The sequence below is a fragment of the Nicotiana tomentosiformis genome, chromosome 6 (assembly GCF_000390325.3).
Source record: "Nicotiana tomentosiformis chromosome 6, ASM39032v3, whole genome shotgun sequence".
NCBI classification, from domain to species: Eukaryota; Viridiplantae; Streptophyta; class Magnoliopsida; order Solanales; family Solanaceae; genus Nicotiana; species Nicotiana tomentosiformis.
In genome coordinates this window covers 114,895,630-114,906,882 of record NC_090817.1, presented here as the reverse complement: position 1 = coordinate 114,906,882, position 11,253 = coordinate 114,895,630, and the positions used below count along the sequence as shown (strand labels likewise).

The following is an 11,253-nucleotide window of genomic DNA, read 5'->3' as shown; positions in this document are numbered from 1 at the left end:
ACATGGTATCAAAATCAAGCATTGTTACAGAGGAGGGAATGAAGTGGCCGATGCTTTGTCCAAACACGCTACTACACTCAGTGAGAAGGTTATTTTCCTCCCTAAATGTTAAAGGAAGAGCTATTGATGTGCTAAACTCACATCCCCTCATATTAGCTCTTTATTATACTTTTGCGTGTGAGCACTAGACATAAGTAAGGCCTAGCCATTAATGTATCTGTTGGCATAGCTCTAATGGGAGGTTTTGGTTTAAATGCTCTCCTCCTTTGTACTATTTTGCTAATAGATAAACAGGGTAGGGGTCAATTCCAACCCCCCCAACACTACAGGAGATGAAAACCTAGGTGGACGGTTTAAAATTTGTTTAAAAAAAATACTCTATGCGCAGAACATAGAAATTCCAATGTGGAAGTGGGAAATGATTAATAAGGACTTTGTGGTTGGATTACCTCGTACTCCTCATAAGTTTGACTCGATTTTGGTGATTGTGGATCGACTCATGAAATCAGCACATTTCTTGACGGTTAAGGGTGCCGATACGGTATAACAATATGCTCAGTTGTATATCAAAGAAACAGTCAGGTTGCATGGCACGTGTGTCTGCCGTCGCAAATCTGAACTAGTCGGACCAATCACTTCGAATATCGAAAGATTGAACAAATAATGTATCATGCATCAATTGATTTAGTGTAAATATTGGGCAATATATTTTTACCACAAGTGCATAAAAGTTAAATTCATAAAAGCTCAAAAAATAGCAAGCCCCGGTTGAATAAGAACTCTAATCTTAATCGGCCTAATTCAATGACTCATCACATTTTTCCAATTCAAAATTAGAGAACGTGACACAAAAAAAAAGTATATTAAACATAGAGAACCGTTTCTCTAGTGGTGACCCTTCACTTCCAGCCAAGAGGTTGTGAGTTCGAGTCACCCAAGAACAAGGTGAGGAGTTCTTGGAAAGAGGGAGCCTCTCTACGCCATTTTCGATTAAGTGAAACTAAAATATATTATTAGTTTGGGAGGAATTCATGAAACTGAGTCGGGCTTCCAACTACAAGATATATCAAAAATAAAGAATATGGGAGACAGCACAAGCACACTAGCTGGTCTACTTGGAGTGGAGATTGAATTAAGACGAAATGATGTCAATTCTGTGAGGATGTTAGTGAAGTGGACCACTTAATTGTAGGGACAAAAGGAGTTTCCTTTTGTTCTTTTGCATGTGATTTGTGCATATAGACGCGTTTCTACATCTATAAATAGCCTCCGATTCTTGCATTCTATCCCAAGTCGATTTTGTAGCATTCAACTACATTGCAATGGCGAAGCTTAAAGTTGTTAACACTGTTGTTGGGTATAGGAATATGTTCAGCTGCTAGAACCCTCCTCACTTATGATCATGTAGGTGTTGGGGGTGAGGTAGGCGCCTATGGTGCAGGCCATGGCATTGGTGGTGGCGCTGGTGGTGGTGTTGCTGCTGGAGGCTATGCTGGTGGTGGAGGTTCCGGTGGAGGTGGTGGTTATGGAGCTGCAGGTGACCATGGTTATGCCAGCGGAGGTGGCAGTGGAGGCGGAGCCGGTGGTGGTTCTGGCTATGCAGCTGGAGGAGAGCATGGTGCTGGATATGCTGGAGGAGGTGGTGGTGGAAGTGGAGCAGGAGGCGGCTATGCTGGTGGAGGACACGATGCTGGACATGCAAGTGGTGGTGGTGAAGGTGGTGGTAGCGGATATGGTGCTGGAGGAGCACCGGGTGGTGGTTATGGTGCTGGAGGTGGTGGGGGCAGTGGTGGCGGCGGAGCAGCTGCAGGTGGAGCACATGGTGGTGGATATGCTGAAGGCGCAGGAGGAGGCAGTGGTGGCGGCTATGGTGCTGGTGGGGCACAAGGCGGTGGATATGGTGGTGGAGGTGGGCATGGAGTTGGTGGCGGTGGTGCTTATGCTGGAGGAGCAGGGGGAGCAGCAGCTGGTGGATACGGTAGTGGAGGAGGAGCCGGTGGTGGTGCAGGAGGAGCATATGGAGGCGGTGGTGGCGGTAGTGGTGCCGGTGGAGGTGGAGCCTACGCTGGAGGAGGTGAAGGTGGTGGACACGGTGGTGGCTACGCCCCTTGATTGCTCATTCTAATCACCATTTGAAATCTAAAAATTTCCATATTCTTGCCCACACTACTAAAAAATAATGTAATCAAATTGTGGTGGGAAGATGATACATCGTGAAGGCAAAAGAATTGCAGCAAAGAAATGCTGCACCTTAAGGGTATTATCGTTTCCTTTAATAGCAAAATTAAGGTATGATGCTTGCATTTTAAGTACTATTAATTAAAGTGGTCAGCAAATTTCTGTACTCTATAAGTTGCATGCAATAATAAGCAATAGTGGTTTGGGCAGATTAGTAAACCTTTGCAAGGACGATCACACGGGAATTGATCATAATACATACAAAGAAATAAAAGAACAATATTGACAAGAAAAAATATTAAATAGAACGATTGAACAAGGGAAATATTAATAAGAGAAACAACGTAATGCCCAAGTGGAAGGCATTACGCAAAATAAAATATCTTAGCTTGTATCAACAGTTAATTTGTATTTGTACTACAATTGAACCATGTGAAAGTTTCAGTTAATGGATGAGAATTACAAGAAATGTATCACATGTATATATAAAATACAAATAACACCGAAATTGAACTAGAATTGGACCCCCTCATAGTGGCAAATATGCTTAATTACACAGCAGTTAATTACAAACTCAAAGCATTTATAGAGGACACCGCAAAAATTTTAATCTCCAACAAAAATTTTGAGGTAAATCACTGATTTAGAGAAGTAAATCAAGTGGCAGATGGTTCTGGCTTCCTAACGTTAGGCTAAAAATCCATGTTTTCGCATGTAATTTGCCTTATATTATACCTCAATCTTGTTAACTTTTGTGTAAATATTTGTGACTCGAGCGTAATAATGGTGTTTATATGTGTAGGAGTCAATTTAAAGTGAATTGACAAGCTTGCATGCAAAGTGAAGTAAAAACAGAAGAATTTGGAGGGAGTATGAGTTGGTGCCCAGGTTAGTGCCAGGCACCAACCAAAACGCCAAAGGCAGAATGTGAAAAATTTCGTTGTCCTGGTTGGCGCCAGGCGCCAAGCGAAAGGGCTAAGGAAGGGTTTCACCCTACACGCCCCAAACAGGTATAAAAGGGGTTCTAAACCTATTTCTTAGGGTTGGACACGATTTTGGAGAAGAAAAAGGATGCCAAGCACTATGGAGCAAGACTCAAACGAATTTTTCCTTCCTTCATCTCTTTACTTTGTAGTTTCATGTCTTTAAACATTATGTTGATTGTTGTCGTATTTATGAGTATATAAACTCTTTTATCTAAGGTTTGATGGAACCTATTGGAGGATGATTTTCTACTACATTTAATATAAATTTGCCTTTAATTTTTCTCTACTTGTTCAACTATATTTTCATTATTGTTAATTGAAGAGCTCTCAATTAACTGGGCCTATTTAGTGTGTATATTGATCGAGATAGAGTACACATTTAGGTAGTTGTTGAATAACACCACTCCTAACGTAGTTGAGAGATCTATACGGAGGGTTTAAAGGTGGAATTAGAGATAACGAAGCTTTGGTGCGATCATAGTGAGCGGTGAATTAGTGTCAGCTAGCGTAGTCCGAGATAATACGTCTAGTATATTATGGTAGTTGCTCGAGAGAGAGCTACGACAATCAAAGTACTCACCATTGTTAGAGAATATTTAGGCAAATTCATAGAAAACGTAGCGGGGAAGATTCCGACAATAGAGGAAATCATAACCTTAGACTTTTCCAAATCTTGTTTACAATATTTGCCTTATTAGTTATAAATTACTGCATTTTTAATTACTTTGATCTTAGTTAGTAAACTCTCAAATTATTATATAACTAGTTAACTTGTCCGCGCTTCGCGCGTTCGAAGAACTCTTTTTATAAATTTAGTTGATATGAAAAAGATCAAGATTTATATTATCAAAACTTTAAAAAATAATATAGAAGTAAAACATTCATATGAAAATATTACAACAACAAATATATAAGAGGAAAATACGTATAAAAATATAACATCGGGATAAAATTATCACATACGTTTTTATTGATTTGTATATATGAAAAAAATCATTTTTCTTTGTTCTTCATATTAGTACAGTTTCACGCCCAATAAAATCTATCTTCCCAATGTAGTCATCTCTATTTCTATATAATTATCCTGTTTTAGGGAACATGTTCTATATAATCATCCTGTTTTAGGGAACATACATGAATCATAAGTGAATTAATTACACGAACAAAAAGGAAAACAATTGATCTGATATTGACATATGTTCTCATTGAACCACTAATATGTTTCAAATTATACTACTCTTCAACAACAAATTTAAATAGTCTCAAATTGCCGAGGCGTGTTCTCCTGCTTCTTCAGACTTTAGTACTCCAGTTTGGCAGTTTCTATAAGATTCTACAAAATAAGTTGTTTGTGTTATTGCTCCACCAAAAAGCAAATTAAAGGAAGCTCAATATACACTTCAAGATCTATATTACATAAAAACACATTAAAGAATATTGAGAATCATAGACATTAGTAAACACTAATTATTTTGTTTAATTATAGAATACAAATAAACTGCTAGGCATATGAACATAACCAAGAGAATATTATAAATTAGTAACACTTAATAAAATGCTTAACATATAGGTAGTAAATATTAAACAGTTATAGGAGGAGAACAAAAGATCCAACAATAAGATAGAGAACTAATAAATTAAAATCCAAAAAGAAGAAACAGCCCAATTGATAAACAAATAAAAGATACTCCACTGGATTAAAAAAATAATGAAAAATAATGCTAAACTATAATAAAAATCATAACTCCATTCCTACATCCTACGGTCCAACCTACAAGTCTTAGCAATAATTCTGTTTGCTGAAAGCACTAACCTCTAAGTGTATATAATCAAGCGACTATCCATAAAAAAATTCCATCTTTATCTCAAGCTTTGCATTCTTCAAAAGAAAAATATCCATATCGTTCAGTCAAGATTATTCCTTTTCAATGTTACACCAAACATACAGAAAATAATTAAATGGACCAGAAATGTACAAAATTATTCGGTCATCAACAAATTGTGAAAACTGAATCAGACGATAGATATTAAGCTAACACTTAATTAAGGTTTCGTAACATTAAATTTTAATCAAAAAATGACTTGTCAATTCTTCTTTAGGAGCGGACGATGAGGCATATTACTAACTCAATTTAAAGAGGTTTAAAATACAAGAAAGAAGAAATAGATAAGATCAAGAACACAAGTTTGGACCAGCAGATACCAATTTTATACTAAACAACTTTGAAATAATAAAAATAATCTCACCGCCGCATTTAAACTTACTACCAAAATTCTATCTCCTTATTAGTGGAAAAATTGCTTTGATCCCAATAAAGGAAAATAAAATACACTAAACAATAAATAATTAAAAGAGTTCTGAAATTTCAGCTTCAGCATACGAAAAATTACACTTGTAGGCGAGATGTGAAAAGGCCTACGAAGGAAATCCTCAAAGAAGAGAATGTGCAAAGTGTCACCTTTTTATCCCACAGGTTTGAACACGCTAGTTCGACAAATTTTCAACACCAGAAAATGTAGCCAAAGGGCAAACGCTACTTTCTATGTTTTTATTTTCTTTCTCTTTAATTGGTGGGAACATTTGATCCTCAATTATGGAACAACTAATTCTTGACATGAATCTTGTGATTATAACATAAATAAATTGGACGAACAATGAAATTTAAAGTTCTTTCATGTTTGCAAAATAAAAATAACTGATTCTGTCAAATGTTAACTGAAAGCACTCAGTTTTCCAAATATAGCACTGTTAAATAGTGGCGGTAAAATAGAAAGTATAGAAAAAAGTTACTATTGGAGTACCTGTGAAAATATTTTGGATTACGGGACCGAGAAAGAGCACTACATGGATCTTCATCGTCCTTCTCGTTTTCAGTTAAACTGCCAAATCAAATTTTACAGCATATGCGCAAATATGAAGTAAATAATTTTCAATAATTAGGTAATGAAAAATATTTACCTGTGGGGCTTTGGAAACAGTTCAATAAGCATTTGATAACCAAATCCTCCACATTTCTATTATCCTGCAGATGAATCATCTTATCAGACTAAAATCGTATCATTCAAGATGGGCAAACTGAATTACTTTTTGATTTCTTTATGTGGTAACTCATAATTGAGATATTGCAGACCAAAAGAAGTATTTTAGGTCTCGCGAGTTGGAGAAAGAAGAGGAGATGAAAAGAAGACGTTATAAACTACAAATATAAAGAATGAGGAGTTTTACAAAGGGAGGAAAAAGTGGAGCGGAAAGACGTTTCGTAATAAATGGGATTTGTAAAGTGTTGTTTCGGGTAAAAATTTCTGGCGGTTGATATTTTCTTATTGCGGGAAATAAATTAAAAAATTGATTAAAAAGGCAATAAAATGACAAAAAAGATAAATAGCATTCCTTATTAAAGAGATGTGCCAAGTCGCCTTCTCCAACTCCTCAATTATATTTATATAGATATTTCTGAAGATTGATTACTTGAATTCGTGCAAAACTATTAGTTATAATTAACACGTTATTTTTCCGTGGGATTCGACTCCGGACTTGTAAACTGGATTATATTTGCAACGATCGGTAAATCTTTTAGAAGGCATAGTTGGGCAAGATTAAATTTTGGCGTCATTGCTGGGGAAGCAACAGTTTACTAATTACAACTAAAAGAATTGCTAGGATTCTTAGTTTAGTCAATTTTCTCCATTTTTATTCATTACATTGAAATTCTAACGTTTGTGGTCTTGTGTGTTATAGGCGTATGCCTAGAAACTCCTCAAGAACTGGTGAATTGTTTGAAGCATTACCGGATCCTGATAAAGCTTTCAAAGCATTAAATCGTGCAAACAAGAAGGACAACCAACAACATCACCCAAGAGAACAAATTGAACCGGATATCAGTGACGCTTTGGATAATCAAAACAATCGAAACAATGTGAATGACCCGAACAATCAGGGTATGGCACCTCTTGTGCCAGAAGCAGCTTTGTATGATTTGGCACAACCCACCGCTAAACATTTGGCAACTGCAATTACAGTCCCTCAGATACAAGCGGAGTCATTTCAAATTACAAACAACAAGCTACATCTATTGCAAAACATGGGACTGTTATCTAGGTCTTACATTGAAGATCCACAACAGCATCTGAAAAATTTTCTGTCACGCAAAAGCAACCAAATGTAACACCGGAAGCAAAAAGACTGTTGTTGTTATGTACACCATACATTAACCAACTATATGTGTGTTCGTGGAGTGGTGAATGTGACAACCAAAACTATCAAGATAACATGAACTATGTGAGCAACTATCAAGGCCAGAGGCAAGGTGGTCAGAATTGGGGGCAGCAAAATCAGCAGTATAGACCAGCACAACAACAGTACAATAACACCAGCAATCCTGGAGCTATACGACCACAGGTTCAAGTAGTACCTCACCAAAGGCAACAAGGATACAACCAGCAAAATCAGTAGCTAACTTATCAACAATCTCAACAATAACAGATAGTGAGGAAGGATGATGGGTTATCTGAAATTAAAGGAATATTGTAATAACTTATTGGGGCCAGTGGGAAAATGGAAGAAAAGGTCCACCAAATACAAGAAAAGGTAGTGTCACACGACTCGACTATCAAGGGCATTGAGATTCAACTAGGGCAATATCCATGGCCCTTAACAATCGTCCTCAAGGGACGTTACCTGTGGACACACATGTCAATCCAAAAGAGCAGGGCCTGAAGCCGCTTATGGCGGTGAGCTTGAGAAATGGTAGAGATCTTGATTTAGAGCAAGAAATTGCTCGTGAGAGCTGGTCAACTAAAACACTTGTGTTAGTGCCAATTGAGTTAGATGAGTCAACTGGGCTAACAAAAGTAAGAGTACAACCAGCCCAAGAGGAAATAAACAAGGAAAAAGAAGTTGCGGGGGACACTGAGAAAGTGCAATAGAAGGTTTTAGAAAAAGTGCCTGAGCAGGATCTAACTTAAGCTACAAGAAAGAAGCGACCTCCAGCACCCTTCCCGCAGAGGTTGGCCAAATATCAGAAGGATGAGCAGTATAAAAATTTCATGGAAATGCTTAAGCAAATTCAAGTAAACATTCCTCTAATCGATGCTTTGAGGGAGATGCCCGTTTATGCAAAAATAATGAAGGACTTGATGTCTCGTAAGTTCAACTTCCAAGACTTGGCAACTGTCACGTTGACACAGACCTGTAGTGTTATTATGATAAGACCTATAGCTATCCGACCCTGGAATCTTCACAATTCCATGCACCATAGGTAGCTATGCATTCGCCAAAGCATTGTGTGATATGGGGGCAAGCATAAATCTGATGCCACTTTCTATCTATAAAAAGTTAGGCATTTGAAGAGCAAGTCCCATATCCATGTTACTACAGCTGGCTGACCGAACGGTGAAAACACCATCAGGTAAACTTGACGATGTACTTGTGCAAGTTGGAAAATCCGTGTTTCCAGCAGATTTTGTCATTATGGACTGCCAGGTTGATAAGAAGATTCCCATAATTTTGGGAAGGCCGTTCTTGGCCATAGGAAGAGCTCTAATTGATTGTGAAACTGGGGAGCTAAAGATGAGGCTGAATAATGAAGAAATAACATTTAATATGCAAAAGTCTATATGGCGACCCAGTGAGTTTGCAGATTGCTCTTTGTTAGACACGGTGGATGTAATCATGGAGGAAGATGATGAGGCACTTAATGCAAAAGATCCTCTAACAGCCTGCCTTATGAACTTAGAAGAAGTAAATGGTGAGGACTTGGCGGAATGGGTGTTGGCTCTTCAAGGGCAAGGGTACTCGAAAAGAGAGATCGAATTCGAGCCTTTGCACTCTGAAGAAAGAAAGACCCCTCCAGCCAAGCCATCGATTGAAGCACCACCACAATTGGAGTTGAAACCGCTACCATCTCACCTTAGATATGTTTTCTTAGGACCTAACTCGGCTTTACCTATTATTATCTCATCTGGTTTGTTAGATGTGCAGGTAGAACAACTTTTGAAGGTGTTGAAAGAGTGAAAGATTGCAATTGGTTGGACCATTGCAGACATTAAGGGTATCAACCCGCCTTCTGTATGCATAAGATTCTACTGAAAGATGGGCACAAACCTTCTAGAGAACATCAAAAAAGGCTGAACCCTAACATGAAAGAAGTTATAAAGAAGGAACTGATCAAGTGGTTAGATGCGGGAATTATTTTTCCCATCTCTGATAGCAATTGGGTTAGCCCAGTTCAGTGTGTGCCAAAGAAAGGTGAGATGACTGTTGTGTAAAACGAGAACAACGAATTGATCTCAACGAGAATAGTCATGGGATGGCGAATTTGTATGGATTACAGAAGATTGAATAAGGCCACCCGAAAAGACCATTTTCCATTGTCGTTCATTGATCAGATGCTAGATAGATTGGCAGGGAGATCACATTTTTGCTTCTTGTATGGATACTCGGGGTACAATCAGATATCTATTGCCCCGAAGGATAGAGAGAAAATGTCATTCAGCTATCTATATGGCATTTACGCTTTTTGGAGAATGTTGTTTGGCCTATGCAATGCACCCGCCATATTCCAAAGGTGCATGATGGCCAAATTTACAGATATGGTAGAGGATATAATGGAGGTTTTCATGGATGATTTCTCAGTGGTGGGAAATTCTTTTGATGATTGCCTTAGAAATCTGAAAAGAGTGTTGCAGAGATGTATGGAGACTAATCTGGTGCTAAACTAGGAAAAATGCCATTTCATGGTACATGAAGGTATAATATTGGGACACTAGTGTCAAGTAAGGGCATTGAGGTGGATCGAGCTAAGGTCGATGTAATAGAGAAGCTACCACCACCCACTTCTGTCAAGAAAATAAGAAGTTTCCTTGGTCACGCCGGTATCTACAGGCATTTTATAAAAGATATTTCCAAGATCACTACCCTTTGTGTAAATTGCTTGAAAGAATCATACTTTTGTGTTTTCTAATGATTGTAGGGTAGCTTTTGAGGGATTGAAGAAGAGGTTGGTATCTGTACCTATCATAGTTGCACCCGACTGGGAGAAACCATTTGAGCTTATGTGTGATGCAAGTGACCATGCTGTAGGAGCAGTACTTGGGTAGAGAAAGGATAAAATCATGCATCCAATATACTATGCATGTAGAACATTGAATGGTGCTCAACTGAATTACACATTGACAGAAAAAGAGATGCTAGCCGTGGTGTTTGCATTTCACAAATTCAGGTCTTACTTGATAGGCTCGAAGGTAATTGTTTATACTGACCATGATGCTCTCAGGTATCTAATTGATAAGAAAGAGTCAAAGTCGCGCCTGTTTAGATGGGTCCTACAGTTGCAAGAATTCGACTTGGAAATCCATGACCGAAAAGGAACGGAGAACCAAGTTGTCGATCACTTGTCCAGGCTTGAAGGAGCTAAAACGAAGGTTGAGGTAGAAGAGATCATGGAGACTATTCCGGATGAACAACTGTTAGCCACGAGCCTTGAGGAAGCACCATGATATGCAGACATTGCAAACTACCTGGCAAGCTATATTGTTCCCTATGACTTATCTTCTGTGCAGAAGAAAAAGTTCTTTCGTTATTGTCGTATGTATTTCTGGGATGAACCATATTTGTTTAGGATTTATATTGATAACATTATCCGGAGATGTATTCCCGAGATAGACCAAGCTTCTGTTTTGCAGGCATGTCATGCTTTGCCTTATGGAGGTCATTTTGGAGGGGTAAGGACAGCTGCTAAAGTTTTGGAGTCTGGATTCTATTGGCCGACGTTGTTTAAAGATGCACACTTTAGGGTAAAAAGTTGTGATGAGTGTCAAAGGATGGGAAATATTTCTCGTCGACATGAGATGTCCATGAACCCAATTCAAGAAGTAGAAGTATTTAATGTATGGGGAATCGACTTTATGGGACCATTTGTCAGCTCATACAACAACAAGTAGATACTTGTAGCAGTGGACTATGTATCGAAATGGGTAGAAGCTGTAGCACTCCCAACAAATAATGCAAAGGGAGTTATTGGTTTTTTAAGAAAAAATATCTTCACCCGATTGAGCACTCAAAGAGCGATCATCAGTGATGGAGGCACCC

General features: G+C 38.2%; 1 pseudogene; it reads left to right on the top strand.

The window, feature by feature from the left end:
* Nucleotides 1–1,307: 1,307 nt before the first annotated feature.
* LOC138893395 (glycine-rich cell wall structural protein 1.8-like) lies at nt 1,308–2,344 on the top strand (annotated as a pseudogene).
* Nucleotides 2,345–11,253: the final 8,909 nt, after the last annotated feature.